This window comes from Tupaia chinensis, unplaced genomic scaffold (genome assembly GCF_000334495.1).
Source record: "Tupaia chinensis unplaced genomic scaffold, TupChi_1.0 Scaffold000275_1, whole genome shotgun sequence".
NCBI classification, from domain to species: Eukaryota; Metazoa; Chordata; class Mammalia; order Scandentia; family Tupaiidae; genus Tupaia; species Tupaia belangeri.
In genome coordinates this window covers 4,855,385-4,878,633 of record NW_006159757.1, presented here as the reverse complement: position 1 = coordinate 4,878,633, position 23,249 = coordinate 4,855,385, and positions in this window count along the sequence as shown.

Below are 23,249 nucleotides of genomic sequence, written 5' to 3'. Positions count from 1 at the left end.
CACAAAGGAATGTGACTAGAGTAGGGAAGACATGCTTTTCATAAATTTTAATATTATGATTTTAGCATAATGTTTTCAACATAGTGTTCCATACATTCATTTTTTTGTTTTTGTTTTTGTAGAGGTTTTATTCTTAGGGCTCGTGCACTCCCTGGAGAGAGAGAAACAGAGACAGTGAAGACAAAATGAGAAATCACCCCTTAGGGAGGATGGCCATGCCAACCTTTGTCATTCTCCAGGGATCATGGGCATGCACGCACACATGCCTAGCGTGCTTCAAGTCACCAGGTCCAGGACTTGAACTGTGGTCAGCCATGAGTCCAGCAATATAACTGCTATACCATCTGCTAGCTCCGATTTTGTTTCTTAAAATACACATTTCAAAACAGTTAATTCCTAAAAATATGGGCATAATTATTTTAAAAAGATCAAGATCATTTTAATAAAATAGTGGAGAGTTGATATGTAATAGAAAGACAACTGCAAGTGGCAAAGAGTTATAGAAAGGATTTAAACTAAATTTAAAAAAAATTTATGTATTTAATTTTATGTTATTATTATTATTCAATTTGATGAGAGAAGGAGAGAGAGAGAAAGTGAAAGAGCAAGCTGCTAGTTCTGAGACTTGAACTGTGGTCAGCTATGTGGGAGTCTAGCACCTTAACCACCACATCACCTGCCAGCCCCTTAAACTAAGTTTTTAAAAATAATTATTAAATTTGTTTATTACCATTATTATTATTTTTTTTAATGGGCTACAGGGCATGTGTGCTCATGAGAGAGAGAGAGAGAGTGAGAGAGAGAGAGAAAAGGAGAGTGAGAAAACAAGCCTCCAAGTCCAGGACTTAAACCACAGTCATCTAAGTGGGAGTCCAGGACCATTAACTGCTGACCCTAAACTAAATTTTTTAAACACTGGATAATAATAAGGTTAATATCGACATTAAAAACAATGAGGCAGGACCAGCAGATGGTGTAATGGTTACATTGCTGGGCTCCCACATATTTTTTACCAAGGTTGTAGTTCCAGATTCGGCAACATAAAACTCACATCAGGGGCATGTGCATGCATGCCCAAAACCCCAAAAAGAGAATGGAGAAGGATGGATTGGGAGGGATTGTGGTGTGGCCATCTCCCCTGGGGAGTGATTTTCTCACTTTCTGTCTCTGTCCCTGCCTATCTCTCCATGGAGCATACATGCCAGATAGCAAAAATCTCTCTGAAAGAGAGAAAGAGAGAGAGAGAGAAAACAAGAAACAATGAGGCTTAGTAAGAAAATTAGCTTCTGGAGGCCAGCAGGTCACATAGTGGTTGAGGCACTGGATTCCACATGGCCAACCATGGTTCAAGTCCCAGACCTGGAAGCTAGAAAATCACACCAGGTGTGTGTGTGGGCATGCCCAAAAAAATCCCAGAAGGAGAATAGGTCACCCTTCTGGGAGATGATTTCTAACTTTCCCTCTCACTGTCTCTCTGTCTCTCTCCAGTGAGTGCACATACCTATGCAAAACCCTTTAAAAAAAAGAAAGAAAATCAACTTCTTAAATTGCCATATCAAATTAAATATCCAGATAGACCTTATATCAATATTCATTTTTATTTGAGCATTGTTTTTATCAGAAGCATATGTTTAAGATTTATTTGAAGAAAAACATTTCCAAATTTTCTTTTCTTTTATTCTCAGAAATAATTTGTCATAAAGAATAAATTTATTTTTTAAAAACATTTTGTCACAAAAATTTAAAAACATAAAGACAAGCCTACTATCTGTAGAAGTTTCACCTGTATATGAATTCTGGGGGGATTTCATTTTATTTCAAATGGGAGAAGCCAAATAGAGCATCAGAGCTGTGGATACCTGGCAACTCTAAAGACAGGCATGTTTGTGCAAGATTACCTTTGAATGTGTCCATAGCCCTGGTGGCATATCTTGGCATCTGAATTTGTGAGTGACTATATTTAAAATATCATGTCTAGGGGCTGGCAGGTGGTATAGTGGTTAAGGTACTGGACTTTCACATGACCAACCACCATTTGAACATGAACACCCTTTGAGAACCACAGTGGGTCCATGTGCTTATGTGCCCAAAATCCTGAGAGAAGACTAAAGGAGAAGGGATCGTAAGGTGATTGTTCTCCCTAGGCAGTGATTTCTCACTTTCCCTGTCTCTATCTCTGTCTCTGTCTGGTGAGTATATGTGCCTATGCCAAAAACCTTAAAAAAATCATGTCTGTAAATTTTGCAGACATTTCAGAGATGCTTATAAGTGTGAATTACTTAAATGATAGCTAATTACTCTGATAACAATGAAAATCATCTAGTAAGTACCAAACAGTGGGATATTCCATTCGCATTGGTGCTAGCTAGCATGCATATTTTAAATGTCATTATATTATGGGCTAACTGTATGTGACTAGCGATCATGTTCCAGTGTTCACAAAGAACTGTGAAAGAGTTCAGAGCATAAAAATGTTAAGGCATTTCAAAGCTGCCTATTTTCAAAATAAAGTTCTTTAACTAAATCACCTACTGTACTCAAAATATAATTAGGGAGCCCTATATTTTTGGGGGAATTAAAATTAAACTTCAAAATATTTTTAAAATTCTGTTCTTTAAAAAAATTGAAATCAAAATGCATTCTATGGAAATTAATCCCACATGCCTTTAATCTATTTATGCAAACCAGCATATTTATCTGTGAAAGGGAATATCTGATATTTCATAAAATTGTTATATGGTCATTCACTTCATAAAGTATGTGTGTGTAACTATTTATCATCTATCAATCTATCATCTATATATAGAGAGAGACATCCATAGATTAATATTTTACCACATATAATGTGTTAAGTAAATTTAATGTATTACTTATTTGGATTACATAAGTATAAAGTCATAGTTTCCTAAATCCCTAAGTTTTCTCTTTTCATGTGTACACTCTATTCAGGAAAATGTTGGGATAGAGAACAGTTTTATAGACATTTGGGTATATAGGCCAAGTTTTAAATGCACTACATATTCTGAGTAATAATTTAAAAGGTTAAAGAGTAATCTAAAACATTTTTTCATGTAGTTCAAAGTTTTTCATAACTTAAACTATTTTTTATCTTTGAAAATCAAAAACTAAACTAGGAACCAGGTATACTCATATTGGTAATGTAGAACATTTTATTAAACACACAAAATAAGTGTTTAAAGGTAACAAGACATGCAATCTGTTTGGCTTGATTTCAGCATGTAAATCCCACCAGTTTACACTCCCAAGTGTGTGTTCTACTATTTGCTGATGGTCCCTTAGAGCAGGGATTCAGGTCTATTAGAATACCACCTATTAGCATATATACAAGGAAATGCTTTGGTTCCTTAAACTTGACATACTAAGTACATTTCCTGATTGGCTTAGAATAATTACTATTATTCATTGTCAGACTGGCTTTACTCTGAAACTAAAACTTTCAGTTCTAAAATAATGTGTTCTATTTATTAATATTATTAGAACACAGAATTAACTAATTAATAATAATAATACTAAAAAAGGTTAATAATGCATATCTATGCAAATTATCAGACTATTTATAGAAAAATATTCCCTAAGTTTCTTGCTATAGGAGTAAACTTAAATACGTGAATTATAGGCTTTTTTACATTTACTTTGTTAAATAATACATTTATACCTACACTAACCTAATATCACATAATATAGAAATAGTACCTTCTAGAAAAAAATTTTAACAATTTTATTAACAAATAAACAGCAGAAATAATTGACTACATATAGCTTTACTTATTTTACATTAAGAAAAAAGTTATTTTGGAATATTGATACTATATTTTCATTTCATAATGGTATAATTTCAGCTAATATTATTTCATAGGAACACATTAATAAAATAAAGAGAAGCCATGTTGTGATTACTAATTTTGAAGATTTATCCTTATGTCTTATCATAATACTTTTCTCTCTTGTCTGCATGAAAGAACCTATTGTATTTTCCACAACTGTCCAACGAATAAAGAGATAGAAAGCAAGAAATCGTCTCCCAGGGGGGATGGCCACACCACAATCTCTTCTCCTCCATTCTCCTCACGGGGTCTTGGACATGCACGCACATGCATCAAGCGTTAAGCCACCAAGTCTGGGACTCGAACTGTGGTCAACTACATGGGAGTCCAGCGACATAACAATTACACCAACTGCTGGTCCCTATTTGTTCATATTCTTTAAAGAAATATATGCACAAAGAAAAATATGTATATTTCTTTTTAAACATACATGTATGTTTATTTTAAAAAAAGAAAAGAAATTGCAGAGTCAAATAGTCTAGGGGAGAGATAACTAGAAATGATAATTAAAAACTTTCAAAGAGAATGAATCTTTAGTTTCTTCCATGAACAAAAGAAATAGAGGGAAAGACAGAGCAAGAGTGAGAGATAGGTACTCCTAAATGGGTCTTGATGCCACAGTCCATCTCCAGCCTCACATAGCCCCAGATCATGGTCATGCATAGGCCATGCATAAATCTTTTTTTCTCTTTATCATTAAAATATATAATATAATCTTCAATGTCCTCAATGTAATAGTAATATTCTATACATTTCTAAATAAGCAGTAAAAATTTGCTTGCCAAATGAGAAAAAAAATAATTATATACCTGTGGTTTATGAGAATCTTTAATAAAATAAACATTTATGTCTCCCACAAAAAGTGATATCAGAGGGATTTATTTAGTTATTAATTATCTATTAATGTTCTAATATTTCTACCAAATAGTAAAAGAATAGTTGAATTCCTGAGTGTAATATAAAATGATGGATATATAATATTACCTTTCCTACACATGAAAGAGTTGTTCTTACATATCTAATATCATCAATATTATTCTTCACTAAAAAAATAGATTTTCCAGGACTTACTTTACATGATGTATCTTAGGTGACAAAAGTGTGGACAACAACACTAAAAATAGACAAGTGGGATTACACTGAACCAAAAAATATCTTCTGTATAGCAAATTGGCAATCAATTGAGTAAAGAGAAAACCTACAGAATGGCAGAAGATATTTGCAAACTATTTATATATATATAAATACATGTATATATATGTATATATATATATATATACACACACACACATACATACACACACATATTATATAATATATATTCACACACAAACACATATACAGATCTGACACAGGATTAATAACCATATATAAGGAACTCAAACAGCCCACCACCAAAAACAAAACAAAATAAAAAACTAATAATCCAATTTGAAAGTAGGCAATGAATTAGATATTTCTTGAAGTAAAACATACAAATGACTAGAGAGCATATAAAAAAATGTTCAGCATCACGAATTATAAGGGACAGGCAAATAAATACCACATTGAGATATCACCCTCACATCAGAATAGCTATCATCAAAAAAATAGAGTAACAAGTTCTGGTGAGGCTGTGGAGAAAGGATCACTATGGTAGAAATGTAAATTAGTATAGCCACTATGGAAAACAGTATGAAATTCCTCAAGAAAACAGAAATAGAACTACCTGTGATCCAGTACCATGCATATATCCAAAAGATAGTAAATTATTATATCAGAAATATCTGCATTGCCATGTTTATTGCAACATTATTCATAGTAGCTAAGATATGGAATTGCTCTTAATGCCCAACTAATAAGCAGATTTTTTAAAAATGTGATATATATGAAGTAGAATATTTAGTCACAAAAAGTAGTGAATTCTTGTCATTTGAGGCAACATGGATGAACATTGTGGAAATAATGCTAAGTGAAAAAAGCCAGACTCTAAAAGACAAATACTTTATATCCTCATTTAGCAAATATTGTGTGTCCTTACCCTCTAGCACAAGCTAAAAGTACCACAGTGAAAAATGTTGGTGACAATTAAATATACATACTTAAAATAAATCATGTTTGCTAGGGCATTAAACTGGAATTCCAGAGCCTTTAAATCTAGTCCCTTGTTTTCTCACTTACTAAATATGTGTCTCTGGGTCACTCACTTAACTTTCCCATGCCTCAGTTTAGTCATTTGTTAACTGAAGGGCATATTAACTGCATAAAATATTTTTCACCTAAAAAAACCCTCTTTCTATTTGCTAATTATGCCTTAGTTGCACACCAGAAATGATCTTTTCCTAGGTCCATATAGTTAAATTTTTGCCTAGAAAGAAGAAATAACCTAAATTAAAACATCTGGAGATACAATCTAATATTTACATTAATAATTTATAATCCAATCTTGTGATTCTGTCATTAGATTAAAATGTTTTTAAAAATCTATTAGGACCACCAAATGAAATGGATATATCATTAACACAATTGTATAAATCAAATGATATCTAACTTGCCCTTAGAAAAAACTGCACTGCTTTATATGAGTAAAGCCCTTATTTTCTTCAAGTAGTGCCATCAGTCAAACGATATTTTTTAAAACGACCTCCTCTGGTACATTAAGGAGAAATTCCAGATGATACTGTTGACCAACCTAATGAATCAAAACTTGTCTTCTTACAAGTTTAGCCATTGGTCAATTGTATATCAAGATGGATCTCTTTGATATTTATCAGAAATAATAGGTGATATGCTTTTGATAGTACTTAAGGACACCATCTTTGATTCTGCTTGGATTTCAGATTTTTTAAGAACAGAAGGAATCAGAAAAAAGATATCTAGAAGAAGCCTCGAGAAAGAATAGGATTATTTCAGAGTATATTTCTCTCTTGCTTAGGGCAATTCATGAGTTTAAGCTTCTCTTTGATATTTTCAGTCAGAAAAATAACGTTATAATGAACTCTTCTCTACTGAGATATTTCCTTTTGGATTATTTGTATGATGTTGTAAATGTGCTCCATGCACATTAAATCTTAAATCCTTATCTAGGAGACTAAGTTTGGAATAATATATTGACTGACATGGTCCTGAATAACCTAAAATAACTACACATTCCAGAAAGTCAACAGTTTTGAACTAAAATAAATTACTTGACCCCATTACCTTAAAAAGGCAATTGGAAAAACAACCTATAGCTTGGAATATGTCTGATGCTGGAATAATTCAAACGGAAACAAAAATAACAGAAAATATAAGTGACCTATCAGAGTTTTCAATTAAATAAACATTGATTTCTCCCCTAAAAGTGATGTCAAAGGGATTTACTCAGCTTTAGTTATTAATTATTCATCAACATTATAATATTTCAACCAAATAGTAAAATAAAGTAGTTGAAATTCTTGATGTAATGTAAAAAAACATATATAATGTTACCTTTCTTACACATTAAACAGTTGTTCATACATATCTAACATAGGCACACACAGAGGCTTCAGAAGCTCTCCTTAGCTCACCTGTATGGAGACTTTGTTGTAGTTAAGAATCTTTAAAAAGGGTGCTTAGAGCAGGGGCCATGTGCTCATAATCAAGAAGTTTCCAGACACAAACCCAGAACATTCCCATGTGGAACAGCCTTACAGAGTTACCACTGTGCCATCATCTAGCTCCTAAAGATCTTTTTAAATTTAATTTTTAAAAATTTTATCAAGCAACTCCTAAGTGCTGGTTTCTCTCTCTCTCTCTCTCTGAATTATTTTTCATTTTTAAGTTTAACTTCATTTATTTATTTATGTATTTATCTTAAACCAACTAGAGAGAGAAAGTGAGAAAGTAAGCTGTGAGGTCTAGGACTCAAATTGTAGTCGGCCATGTGGGAGTCCAGCATTCCTGACCACCATGCCACTCGCCAGCCCCCTAAGTGCTGGTCTTTATGCTTCACATTTTTACTTCATTATCTCATTTAATAATCAGAAAATTCTAAGAGGTGGGGAATTTTTCTTATCTCACCTTTATAAGAACTGAAGTGCTAGAGACCAATGAGATCCAAAGTCACTCAGACATTCTTCTCTGTCTTTTGGCTAAGATTAAGTGCAAAGTCACGCAGACAGCAAATGATGAAGCAGATATTTTACCAGATATTAATTAGATACCTAAGACTATACTTTTCCCATCATGCCACACTGTCACCATGGGCATCAGAGAGTCAGTGTTTTTCATCACAATGAGAATGGAAATAGTGACAACAATGTGGGAGAGATGTGGACGACATGCACAAACATAGAAAACAAATGGAGAGAGAAAATGGACTCTTGACACCAAAGAAGTCAAAGGAGAGGAAACTAACCAGCGGCAACACGATTCACTGCCACAAACCTGCAATTTTAGGGACTGAAGATCAGGATAGAGAGTGGACTAAAATGTGATAATATTGAGTAAGATGGAAAGAAGTTAGAATATAAATCCCCTCCTCTCCCCAAGCACAAGACAAGAATTGTTGTTTTCTCTGAAAAGTTCTAACTGAATAATGTATAGAAAAAATAATGACTGGCATGGTTAAGAGTAGAAATACCCTCCTCACCATCTCCCCAAAATGGAAGTGGGCTTAGGTGAATTTCAGGCTGCTTAGGTGAATTTGGGCTTTGCTCAGCTATTGGATGCTAGTAGCAAAGGTTATATCCACCAGATTGCAGAATTATCAGGAGTATATTTGACTACCTTAAAAAAAATATCTCAGAAAGTTGCATTTTGAAATCTTGAAAGTAATTCTCCAGAAGGCAATTCATTAACATTAGGCAATCCCCAAGATCTTGAACAAAATTTCCAACAAGCAGAAACACTGTAGTATGAAAACAGAAGCCAAAATAAATAGAAAAGAACTAGAAGGAGGTAGAAAAAAAGGAAGGGGTGCAGGAAAAACAAGTACAAGAATCTATAGCATTCTCAGCATGATAAAAGGAAATGTACCCATGAAAAAGAAAGCATCTTGTTAAAAGCAAACCAAAAAGAGAGCACAAAGATCGAAAAAAATGTAAATAGGTTTAAAATATGATAGCATATGACAGCAGGATGTTAACAACACAGAAGGGCTAGAAAATGAAGTTTAGTACTTCTGCAAGACAGAAGAATAAACAAGAAAATTATTGAAAAATAAGAGAGAGAAGATAAGGGATCAGCAGACAGCATAATTGTTATATCGCTGGACTCCCATGTAGTCGACCATGGTTTGAGACCTGGACCCAGTGACTTAAAATTCACACTGGGCACATGTGTGTGTGTGCATGTGGGCCTAAGATCCCAAGAGGATGGAAGAGAAGGGATTGCCCTATGGCCATTCACCTTGGGAAATGGGTTTCTTGCTTTCAGTCTCTCTGACTCTTCAGCAAGTGCACATCCCTTATAGCAAGAAAAACTCTCTCTAAAAAAAAAAGAGAAGATAAAACAATAAACAGCAATCAGTTCAGAATGTAAAAATATATGACTAAGAAATAGTCTCATGTTTCAGTCTAACAGAATAATATGACTAATGGAAGTCCCAGGTAGACAAAGTAGAGGTGAAAACATTTTTAGAATTAGGGACTAGATGGTGGCACATTGGCAATCCAATACTTTGTGAGGCTGACCCACATGGAAACAGCTGGGGTTGAGGTCCTGAGACCTACCTTTACATGCAGGATGAGCATGCAAGCCAAGATTGGAGCTGATTGAGGCTGGAAATGTATTATTTTGTGAGAATCCTCTTGGTGGTTCTTCTATTCTATGCTTGCTCATGGAGTAAAGCAATAAATAAGTAAATAAATAAATACTCTTTAAAATTATACAATACTATTTATACAAATAGAAAGAATAAATTTCAAAAAAAAAAAAAAAAAAAAAGAAGCAACACTAAGTATTTCCCAATAAGTACAAGGAAAAGACACTCACACAAAAGCACACCTTTGGAATTTTCAAACTATAAGGCACAATTCACACTGGGCACATGTGTGTGTGTGCATGTGGGCCTAAGATCCCAAGAGGATGGAAGAGAAGGGATTGCCCTATGGCCATTCACCTTGGGAAATGGGTTTCTTGCTTTCAGTCTCTCTGACTCTTCAGCAAGTGCACATCCCTTATAGCAAGAAAAACTCTCTCTAAAAAAAAAAGAGAAGATAAAACAATAAACAGCAATCAGTTCAGAATGTAAAAATATATGACTAAGAAATAGTCTCATGTTTCAGTCTAACAGAATAATATGACTAATGGAAGTCCCAGGTAGACAAAGTAGAGGTGAAAACATTTTTAGAATTAGGGACTAGATGGTGGCACATTGGCAATCCAATACTTTGTGAGGCTGACCCACATGGAAACAGCTGGGGTTGAGGTCCTGAGACCTACCTTTACATGCAGGATGAGCATGCAAGCCAAGATTGGAGCTGATTGAGGCTGGAAATGTATTATTTTGTGAGAATCCTCTTGGTGGTTCTTCTATTCTATGCTTGCTCATGGAGTAAAGAATAAAATAAGTAAATAAATAAATACTCTTTAAAATTATACAATACTATTTATACAAATAGAAAGAATAAATTTCAAAAAAAAAAAAAAAAAAAAAAAGAAGCAACACTAAGTATTTCCCAATAAGTACAAGGAAAAGACACTCACACAAAAGCACACCTTTGGAATTTTCAAACTATAAGGCACAAATAGAAATTTTTAAAACTTCAAAAGTTAAAAGAAGTCACATAACAAAAATAATGGAAATTAGAGCAGTTTCAGACTTATCAATAGCAATCCTCAAAGCCAGAAGCTAGAGTAATAAGTGCCTTCATAATTACAGTTAAATGTCATCTCTAACTTCAAATTCACTATATGACCAAATGATCTATTAAATGTAAAAGCAGATATTCTTTTCAGGTGAAAAATGTCTCAGCAAATTTGCCACCCATGCATTCTTTCTCAGGGAGCAACCGAACAATATGACTCACTGAAACACAAATGCATGTGAAAGTGAAAAAATACGCATTTTAACCTTGAGAGGAAGGGAAAAGATTTCAATGAGGAGGTCAGAAGGTGCCCCAGTGCAGCAGCTGTGCCACAGACCTGGGGTGAGGAGCAATAAACACTTCCCTTAGCAGAGGAGTGAGGTGGAGGAAGGGCAACAGGAAGGATGTCATCTCAGCATAGAAATGCAACAAAGAAATGCCGAGTGTGTTTGTCCTTATAGAGGAGACTTGTATAGTTTTCTAAAACTATTTGGAGGTGAATTCAGAGCAGATACTTAGAAAACTGAGCAAATGAAAAAAATAAGACTATTTCTCACTAAAATAAAATTTAAAAAGCCATCAGACCCAACTGCAGTACTGTAACACTGCAACGCTGGAGGCCATATGAAGACTGAGATCTGGTTCTCAGGTTCACCTGTACATGTGCGATGGCTGGGAATATTCTTTTTTTTTTTTTTTGAGAGATTTTTCACTATAGGGCGCGTGCGCTCGCCAGACAGACAGAGAGAGACAGAGAGACAGAAAGCGAGAAATCACCCCCCAGGGGACATGGTCACGCCGCAATCCCTTCTCCTCCATTCTCCTCTCGGGATATTGGGCACGCACGCACACGCACCCGGCATGAGTTTTAAGCCACTGGGTCTGGGACACGAACTATGATCGACTACGTGGGAGTCCAGCGACATAGCCATTACACTAACTGATGGTTCCCTGGCTGGGAATATTCTGAGGAGGATTGTGGCCTTAGACTCTACTGAACAAGATGACTGTCTCTCATAAAGAAATAAATAAAATTTTTTAAAAAGAAAATACTTTAAAATTTGTGTGACTTGGGGTCAAGAGGTGATGTGGTGATTAAAGCATTAGACTCCCACATGACCAAGTTGAATGGCAGATCCAGCAGCTTGAAACTAATACCAGGTATGTGTGCAAGCACGCATTCCCAAAATCCCAGGAGGAGACTGAAGGAGAAGGGATTGTGGCATGGCCATCTCCTATGAGGTAAAGATTTCTCAATTCCTCATTCTCTGTCTCTTTCCAGTGAGTATACACACTCTGTGGCAAAACCTAAAAAAAAAAAAAAATGTGTGACTCAGATTTGTATAATACATAATTAAAACATGTATATGAATATCGATTTAATTCTAAAACTTTGTTTTGAGAAAGTGGGAATGGCAAAATTAATGTGTGTAAATGAACAGCATCAACAGTATGATTAATGGAAGACAGAAGAAAGAAGTATAGAAAAGGTAAATACTTGTTTTCCACAAAGTACTTCAAAATTCCACTTTTATTTTTTGAGAGGTTTTTGCTATAAGGCGCGTGTGCTCGCCAGATAGACAGAGAGAGAGAGAGACAGAAAGCAAGAAATCACCCCCTAGGGTGGATGGGCATGCCGCAATCCCTTCTCCTCCATTCTTCTCTTAGGATCTTGGGCACGCACGCACACATGCCTGGCATGAGTTTAAGCCTCTGGGTCCCGGACTCAAACTGCAGTTGACTACATGGGAGTCCAGCGATGTAGTCATTACACCATCTTCTGGTCCCCCAAATTCCGTTTTTTAAAAAAATTATTTTAATTTAATTTTATTCATCATTATTATTAGAGAGAGAAAGTGAGAAAGCAAGCCACTAGGTCAAGACTTGAACTGTGGTCAGCCATGTGGGAGTCTAAACACCTCAACTACAACACCACCTGCCAGCCCCCAAAATCCCATATTTGAAATCCCGTCAGGTAGACTGAGAGCCTAAAACACTCACTACAAAGAGACCTTTTAAACATTTGCAGAAAATATAATTAAAGTTTAACTTTATATTGGAGCAAAATCTTAAAATTCATGCCTTTTTTCTTAATATGCATTTTCTATATACTTTTTGAGGTTCCCTCATATTTGATGCTTTGGAGGAACAGCTGACCATCTCTTGTGTACTCAGTTAAATATTTTCCCATAAAATTCATATCCACCCAAACCTTGTGAATGTGATTTTATTTGGATATAGGGTCTCTGGGCTCTAATCAAAATAAAATGAGGTCTTGCCAGATTAAGATGGCCTTAAATCTGACATGGCTAGTGTCCTTATAAGAAGAGGAAAATTTGACACAGAGATACAGAAATGTAGGAGAAAATGCCAGGTAAAGAAAAAGGAAGAGAATGGAATGATATGTTTACAAGCCAAGTATGCCAAGGATTTCTAACAACTGCCAGAAACTAGGAGAGAAGCATAGAAGATATTCTCCTTCAGGGACTCCAGAAGGAACTAACCCTGCCAGTATCTTGATTTCTAACTTCTATTTTGTAGAACTGCTCTCCTTGGTATTTTGTTATAGCAGCCCTTGGAAACTGATCCATACTGGAATAAAGACTTGTAGCAATCAGTGTACACTCAACTTGGCTGAGTTTTGTAACATGCTACTTATGATTAAATTAGCTATTTAAGAAAAAAAATTACAGTGTCTTCTATATTGAATTACGTTTTATACATAACAACCTCCAACTTCTTTGTTACACTTAGATAAAACTCTCTTTTTAAACAAATAAGCATGCAGGACCAGAAGACAACAGGGAAGTGAGATTGTGTGGGAGAATACTTAAATATTAAGGTAACATCATGGAATTAAAAACTGTAACTCTGCAGGACCAGCAGGTAGCGAAATGATTACATGGCTAGATTCCACATATTAGACTATGGTTCCCATCCTGAACCCGGCACCTTGAAACTCATGCTGGACACATGCACATGCATGGCCAAGATCCCAAGAGGAGAATGGAGGGGGTAGGTTATGGCATGGTCATCCCCCCTTGGGGAGTGATTTCTCACTTTTGGTCTCTCTGCCTCTCTCTCTTTCAGGTGAGAGTGCACACGCTATAGCAAAAATCTCTCTCAAAAGAACAATGCAACCTTGCAACGTAATGATAAGCAAGAACAAAACCAGTGGAGTCTGTATCTTTGGGAACATATGGGCTGAGTAACTGTGCTCATTGAACATGGGGTTCAGGGGTCCTCACAGAGCCCTGGTATTGCAGTTCTTGCAAGGTAACGGGCCCAGTGGACCTGATCTGTCCTTTTGGGCTCCAGGTTCCAATTTCTGGGCTCCCATGTGTTGGCAGAGAATTGAGCTATTTTTCTTGCAATTCTTATCATTAAGGAGAGGAGGTGCCTGCTTAATAGTTAAATATTCTCATTAAATGATAGAAAGTTCTATTAAAACTAAACTACTGTGTTTCATGTGCTTCATTTCTCAATACAAGCAATAAACAAAAACAACGAGTTGATTTCAGGATTTCAATAGCTTCTAAATCTCAAGGGTTAAACTGTGGTGCTCACAGTTCTAGATTTGAAGATTCTATGTCTTCTTATATATAGGCTTTAACATTAAAAACAACAGCATCAATAACGATTGTCTTACAGATTCGTTTAAAAAGATATTTGATACAGAACCACTAAATTAGCTTAGTTTTCTAAGGGTGACATCTTTTGTGACAACCCTGTCCTCAAGCCAATAGTATGTATGAGTACAGAATATTAGAACTGAAAGTTATCTATTGTAAGTTTTCAAAATACTTTTCTTTTGCCTATAAAAGCTCTTCATTTTATCTATGTCCTTTATCAACTTTTATCTAAAGACAACACAAACTGCCTTGTAATGTTTATCTTCAATGGTAGCATCTCCTACGGGATAGAGAACTACTTAAAAATCTAATCTCAATGTTTCAAGTTAAATTAGAAGCAATGAATATAATCAGTTTTATATAAAATTAAACATATATTATAAAATGAATACTTCTCACTGTTCAAATATATTTACCATAAACAATTAACAGTGCCCACCAATACATTCCTAAATAATAATGTTTAAATGATCAAACTAATTACAATTATTTATTTTAGATATGAAAGTCCTGTTATTGTCAATACTGACTTGACGGTCTTCTAGAAAATTGGTTCCCACAGTTCTATTTCGCTAATGAAGTCATATAAACCGTGAGGAAGGTGGCACTGCTGACCCTTCTGCTGCTATAAGCCAAATTTTAAAGGTAACCTGATAAGAGTTTTGGACAGAGAAACAAAGCCAGCCTATGTGTAACCACATAACCAGGGGAATGACAAACAAAGATGCTATAGAATGGAAACAGATAATTTCAGACAAGAGGAATGTAAAGGGATCCTTCTGGCCCTGTCTCCCATGTAGTAGCATGTTCATACCTTTCTGATCCCCTTCTTTCCTTTTTCACCTTTAAAGACAAATAAAGAACTTTGTTTTGTAACATGGAGTAAAAACACTTCAAGAGTATAACAGGGGAGGGTGAGAGGAAGAGAATCAAGGGGAAAAAGAAGCAAAATAGTTAAGGAACACAAAAATGGAAAATTATCTATTGATGATAACATGTATGATAATACCTTTAGCTGGATTAATATATAGTGTTTCAGGCAAGGAAAATTCATTTTATGAGCTGTAATGATATACAGTGGTTGAATGCATAGAAAATAGATAAATAAACTAATAAGTAAATAAATAAATACACTTAACTATAAATAATAATTTAAAAAGAGTGTAACTAAGACTCCCAATTTCCAAATATAATGAAATGTGCAAGAATTATAGTCTATGTTATGAAATTACATACCAACTACTAGAAGAAGCATATGAAGCTTTAAGTATGGTCAGTAAACAAATGCTTACTTTTATTTGGAGTCATCAACAATTTACATTCCCATAAGAGCCTTTTTTCTATTCAGAAAACTATGAACATGATTTAAAGTAAAAAATACTGGAGTTGGGGACCAGCAGTTAGCATAATGGCTATGTCGCCGGACTCCCATGGGCATAATGGTTACCTCACTGGACTCTCACATGGCCAACCGTGGTTAGAGTCTTGGACCTGGTGGCTTGAAACTCATGCTGGGCACTTGTGTATGTGCCCAAAATCCTGAGAGGAGAATGGAGGAGAAGGGATTGTGGTGTGGCCTTCTTGCATTTTGTCTCTGGCGAGCACATGCACCCTATAGCTAAAATCTCTCTAAAAAAAAAAAAAAAAAGAAAAGAAAAATACTGGAGTTGATGTGTGAGAAATATTTTACATGAGTATTTGTGCTCTTAAAAATGACTAGCATGTACTTGAGTTCTTGTAGACATTAAAATATTAAAATACTAATTACATGTCATCTACGTGAATCTATGCTTCGACTTGCATTCAAAGATCTGAAAATACATCACAGGTGATCACTGAGGATAAAACATATTTTTGTTGGGACCAGCAGATGACATAATGGTTAGGTCGCTGGACTCCTGATTTGGTCGACTATGATTTGAGTCCCGGACCCGGTGGCTTGAAACTCAGGCCAGACTTGAAATTCATGTTGGGCATGTGTGTGTGTGTACCCAAAATCTTGATAGGAGATTAGAGGAAAAGGAATTGCGGTGTGGCCATCCCCCTAAGGGTGACTTTTTGCTTTCTGTCTCTCTGTCTCTGTCTGTGTCTTCAGAGAGTACACGTATCCTATAGCAAAAATCTCTCTCAAAAAAATAATGTCATAAAAGACATAAGTTACAGTTAAGTATTGCTTTTGTTTTGTTTTGTTTTTGTTTTGCCAGAGGGCATATGTGTTCACTGGAGAGAGACAGAGAGGGAGACAGAGAGGGAAGACAAGAAAGCACCTCCACTCCCATGAGACATGGGCACACTGCTGTCACTTCTCCGTCTCTGCCTCGTTTGGTTTTGGGGCATGCACACATGCACATATAGCTGGCATGTTGCCTGACATGTTTCATAAGTCATTGGGTCAAGAACTAGAACTGTGCAGTTGACTATGTAGAATCCAGCTACCTTAACTACCACATCACAGGACAGTCTGCTAGGCATCACTTTGTCTCCGAATAAAATGCTGCCTGAATTGAAACGAAAGAACTTTCAGCCATCTCTTTCTATTGACGACATTTCTCCATCAACGTCCTTTCCATTGTTCATCGAGGTCCAAGTTATTACTCACAGTTGAATCACGTAAACTAAATAAGCAGGTTGTGCATGTGTTTAAAACTGGCCAATAGCGAGATTTCTTTCTTTTTTTTTTTTTTTAAAGGGTAAAGTGGGACCAGCAGATGGCATAATGTTTACCTCGCTGGACTCCCACTGAGGTTCAAGTCCCAGATAGGGCAGCTTAAACTCATGCTGGGCACATGTGCATACATCCCCAAGGACCACAGAGGAGAATGGAAGAAAAGGGATTGCAGTGTGGGCCATCCCGCTGGGGGGTGATTTCTCTCTTTCTGTTTCTCTATCTCTCTTTGTCTTTCTGGTGAGCACATGTGCCCTATAGCAAAAACCTCTCTTAAAAAAGAAAGAAAGAAAGAAAGAAAGAAAGAAAGAAAGAAAGAAAGAAAGAAAGAAAAGAAAGAAAGAAAGAAAAGGGTAAAGTGATTAATTTAGAATCAAAAGTCTGAAAGGAGTGCATTTATCAACACCCATTACATAACCAGGCATTTTGCTCAGCACTGAGAATTGAAAGTAAGGAGAAATTAAACATAAGTAAGACATGTGTTACAAAGAAAGTTGGCCCAAGGAGAAGATTAATAAAACAAGAAAAGACCGGGAACCAGCAGTTAGTGCAATGGCTATGTCGCTGGACTCCCACTTAGTCAACCGCAGTTTGCGTCCCGGACCTGGTGGCTTAAAATTCACGCCGGGAGTGTGTGCGTGCATGCCCAAGATCCTGAGAGGAGAATGGAGGAGAAAGGACTGTGGTATGGCCATCCCCCCTGGGGGGTGATTTCTCGCTTTCTGTCTCTCTGTCTCTCTCTGTCTGGCAAGCGCATGTGCCCTATAGCGAAAATACCAGTGATCTCATTAATATAAAAAAAAACTACTATTGAGATGAAGTTAGAATATTGGATTTTAGATTTGAAGGTTACCTTATTTGGTAACTTATTATAAAACTCATTTTCCTCACTTGTAAAGTGAGGATAATAATGACCATGACATGGCACCGCTGTTGGGAAATAATTGTTAATATGTATATGCTGCTTACTCTTCATATATATTAATTTTTTCTGTATACTTTATATATATTAATTCCTATAACCTTGACAAAAATTATATGCAGTAGGAACAAGTATCACCATTTTAAAGTTGCAAAAATTGAGTCAAGAGAGATTTAAGTAGCTTACCCAAAGGAAATTAAGCTCATGAGTGGCAGAACCAGGTTGGAAATTAGGTTGACTGGTTCTAAAATCTACACTCCTGAAATGAGATAATGTGGGAAAGCGGAGGGTACATAGTAGGTCCTTGAATCTGCTGTCCCCAGTCCCAAAACGCCATTTAAAACCAATCACAAATTATTTTTAGATAATGTTATATTCTATACATATATTCAGATATTACATGAAGTGATAGATATGAATGAGCACATAGTCTATAAAGTGCGAGAACATATAGATGACTATTATCAAGGCTGACCACAGAAAAGTGACCTTATCTTGGAATGATGGGTCACGTGTAGGAAGTTGGAATATCTTGCAATAAATTCACCCATCTATAAATAATGTTATTTTCATAAAACACGTCATGGCTCACTCTGAATCTACAATCTCAAAGGATACATTTTGTCTTAGTAAGCTGTGTGTGGGGAGGTTTCCTGTGTATATCATGTTTAAAATAGTAAATGTTTCTCCAGGGGCCAATTAAGCATGATAAATCCCAAGTTGTTCCTCATAAAGTAATTGAGTAAGCAGCAAATTGTTTAAAAGTTGTTTTAAGATCATACTTTTTGAGAGAGCTAGTACTTCCCACAGTAACTGTGGCACTATAGTGTGATATAATATGAGTTATTTTTATAGATTGTGATAGATCTATCTTAATCAAAAAATTCCCATCCAAATCTTTGGAAGAAAATGGAGATTGCAGATAGCTATTATAAGACTGCTTGAAATGAAGACATCCGTCATAGAATCTCTCGCAGGGTCTCTGGGAAAACAAAGTTCACCTAAAACAAAATACAATGAATTAACTAAGTATTCACTGAGATCCTACTAAGTATGCATCTAACATATACAAGAACGTAAGTACAGGGATATGAGGGAGAGCCCAGCCATGGTGGTGGGCAGCAGTGGTGGCCATTCTGCAATGCTGAAAATCATTTGAAAGGTTGAGGTTAATTCTGGGATTGATCTGTCCCTATGATTCTAGCTGCTTGGGAAGGCTGGAAGGAGGATTACAGAATGAGTTTATCTCTCACTTCTACTCTCACTCAATTATCTCATCTCAAACTTTAGGCTGGCCCAATAGTGCAGCAGTTAAGCTCTGTGCCTTGGGAGCCAGATCCTACATGGCCAACCATGGTTTGAATTCAGGCTCTCAAGCAAAAACACAGTATCAGTTAACTTTTGCTGCATAATGCACCACCCCAAAACTTAGCACCTTAAAACAAACAAGCAAATGAGCTCATAGGCCAATGGGCCTTCATATATGATCTCTGATAGGCTTGCTCATGGGTCAAAGTCCAGCTGGTGGATGAGTTGGTACCTAAATTGTTTTCTTCATTCACATGCCTTGTAACCGGTAGGATGTTAATTCAGCAAGGGGAACAGGAACAACTGGTCATGGGCAGCAAGATAGCTACCGTTTAGTGATCATAGCTTTTCCCGACTCTGTTTCCTACCATTTTATGAGCCACAGCAGGTCTTATGACCAAGTTCACAGTCCATCTGAAAGAGTGCTACCAAATGGCATGCTTTTGGGGAAAGGAATTACTACATCCATTTTTTCCCAAACACTCCGCTGCCCTGAGACTAAGTAATCCCTATTTCTGAACTACACAAAGCATATGTATCTCTTTCTGAGACTCCCCAGCGTATCATCCAACTGGGGCACCAGGCATGAAGTTCAGAATCTTGTGATCAAAATTAGATTTGCTGAAAATTGAGGCTCTTAGGATAAAGCTTTTTTAAGTATGGATCTTCTTGAAACAAAAATGTAAGGACTAAAAAGACAAGTTACCTGAACCAATACACTCAACATACCAAGGTAATAAAGATAGATAACCATTCTTATTCGAAACAAAGACCTAGAGGCATATTGCAATCAATAATCCATAACCATTCAGCAACTCTATTAGATAGTGCAGTCAAGACCTCTATACTGGGGGCATGGATGCTCCTTGGTCAAGAACTGACTCTATTAATTGGGAGTTATTCCCCAGTTCATTACATTTTAATGGTCACTGAGAGTGACTCCTTTAGTCATAAGACAGATAGCTCTGTCTTAAAACTCTGACTTTAAAGCTCTGCTCTGAGAATCCTTATTAAAAATAAGTGTCTTGGGAACCAGCAGTTAGCGTAATGGCTATGTCGCTGGATTCCCACGTAGTCGACTGCGGTTTGCGTACCGGACCCGGTGGCTTAAAACTCACGCCGGGCGCGTGTGCGTGCGTGCCCAAGATCCCGAGAGGAGAATGAAGGAGAAGGGATTGCGACGTGACCATCCCCCCTGGGGGGTGATTTCTCGCTTTCTGTCTCTATGTCTCTCTCTGTCTGTCTGGCGAGCGCACACGCCCTATAGCGAAAATCTCTCCAAGTCAAAGTCCAGCTGGTGGATGAGTTGGTACCTAAATTGTTTTCTTCATTCACATGCCTTGTAACCGGTAGGATGTTAATTCAGCAAGGGGAACAGGAACAACTGGTCATGGGCAGCAAGATAGCTACCGTTTAGTGATCATAGCTTTTCCCGACTCTGTTTCCTACCATTTTATGAGCCACAGCAGGTCTTATGACCAAGTTCACAGTCCATCTGAAAGAGTGCTACCAAATGGCATGCTTTTGGGGAAAGGAATTACTACATCCATTTTTTCCCAAACACTCCGCTGCCCTGAGACTAAGTAATCCCTATTTCTGAACTACACAAAGCATATGTATCTCTTTCTGAGACTCCCCAGCGTATCATCCAACTGGGGCACCAGGCATGAAGTTCAGAATCTTGTGATCAAAATTAGATTTGCTGAAAATTGAGGCTCTTAGGATAAAGCTTTTTTAAGTATGGATCTTCTTGAAACAAAAATGTAAGGACTAAAAAGACAAGTTACCTGAACCAATACACTCAACATACCAAGGTAATAAAGATAGATAACCATTCTTATTCGAAACAAAGACCTAGAGGCATATTGCAATCAATAATCCATAACCATTCAGCAACTCTATTAGATAGTGCAGTCAAGACCTCTATACTGGGGGCATGGATGCTCCTTGGTCAAGAACTGACTCTATTAATTGGGAGTTATTCCCCAGTTCATTACATTTTAATGGTCACTGAGAGTGACTCCTTTAGTCATAAGACAGATAGCTCTGTCTTAAAACTCTGACTTTAAAGCTCTGCTCTGAGAATCCTTATTAAAAATAAGTGTCTTGGGAACCAGCAGTTAGCGTAATGGCTATGTCGCTGGATTCCCACGTAGTCGACTGCGGTTTGCGTACCGGACCCGGTGGCTTAAAACTCACGCCGGGCGCGTGTGCGTGCGTGCCCAAGATCCCGAGAGGAGAATGAAGGAGAAGGGATTGCGACGTGACCATCCCCCCTGGGGGGTGATTTCTCGCTTTCTGTCTCTATGTCTCTCTCTGTCTGTCTGGCGAGCGCACACGCCCTATAGCGAAAATCTCTCCAAAAAAAAAAAAAGTGTCTAAAAAACATGGAAAAGTAGTTCTTTTCTTTGTAAGTGAGTATTTATTTCTTCATAGAGGTGGGCTGTGAACCTAGGGCTTTCTCATAAAGGAGAATTGTACAACCATTGTGCTTCTGCTGTTGGCCATCGCTAAGGTAGACTCGTGGTTCCAGTTAAGTAGATTTCTCATTCAGCTTCTTATCAGTAGAAAGATGAAGGCTCAGAGGCCACTTTCCATTTGCACTCTCTCAATTCCTTTAAGTTTAAGATGGCAGGTTTGCACCAATGTAACTCTTGGGTAAATGTAGTGGGATTATTAATTTGATTTATATTTACTCCATACCCCACCTGCCTAGTCCACTAGTCCACAATTATTTTTCAGACAAATTCTTTAGGCATGTCAGACTACTAGGCATCACTTTAAGCGATTCTGAGGTTTTAACAGAGAGGTTTCCACCTATACTCTTGATTTGATAGAAACCTCAATGATATGCTTTACTGACAGCATCTGGATTTGATCTTTGCCTCAAAAGTGTTGTTTACTTTGAGAATATTTTATAGGCTATACAAGACTGTCAATAAGAAACAGTTTATTTTCTAATTCGATATAACTTGGGCCCTTTATTTCCCCTTCTAAATTCTCTTTTCATACCGATCATACCTCTTTAGGGTAAATCTTTCTTCCTCTGCTTTCTTGTCAGCAATTAGACACATGCTTTATATATGTTTTCCATCTTTTTTTTAAAGAAGTATTTATTTCATTTTATATGTTATTGTTATTATTATTTAATATTTTATAGGGTATATGTGATCACCAGAGAGAGAGAGGGGAAGTGAGAAAAACAGCTGCCAGGCAGGTCCAGGACTTGAACCTCAGCAGTGTGAAAATCCAGCGCCTTAACAACAATGCCACTTACAGGCCCTACAGTTTCCATCTTTTGAGTTACTAGTCTATAAACACAGTATCTTTACCATATTATCTCTACAATCTTCACTATTTCTAGTTCATTGCACAGATATCAGAATGTTCTTCATATATTCCTCTTTCTTAGATTACTCTTAAAAATTCTGGTTATATTTTCGTTTTTGTTTTTTGTTTTGTTTTGTTTTTTGTTGTTTTTTTCAATTTATTTATTTGCATTCATTCACTGTACATCATTACAGCATACAAAATGAGATTTTCCATCCAGAGTACACTGTATATTGTCTCAATTAAGCAGATCAACAAACATGTTATTGTCAGCAAATAATCTTCCATTTCTTCTTTTCTGTTTGTTTTGCTTTTTTTCCCCCACATCCTTGATTCCCTATCTCTTACCCTCTGCCATCTCCCACTCTCCTCCCACACTGTCTCTGGTATCTGTTTGCTTTCAATACTGTTTCCCCCTCCACATTTTATTGAGTTACTAAAGACCTTAGTTAATTAAATATTTTCATAGCAAACACAGGTGATATATACATTTCCATTAACTCAAGTCTAACTTTAAGTATCCTATAAAGTAGCACCTAGCTGGTGCTATATATCTTACTGCAGTCATTGAATAGATTTTTTTTTCCTGAAATTTTTTTTTGTAACTTAATTTACATTCGTTCCCTAAGCATTATCACAGTATACAAACTGTGATTTCCCATCCAGTGTATACTGCATAGTGACTTAATCATGCATATTATAAAAAATTTTCCATTTCTAGTCCTAGAATTATTTTTACCCCTCTTTCTGACCCTCTGTTCTTTCCCACCCTCTTCTCACACTATCTCTGGTGTC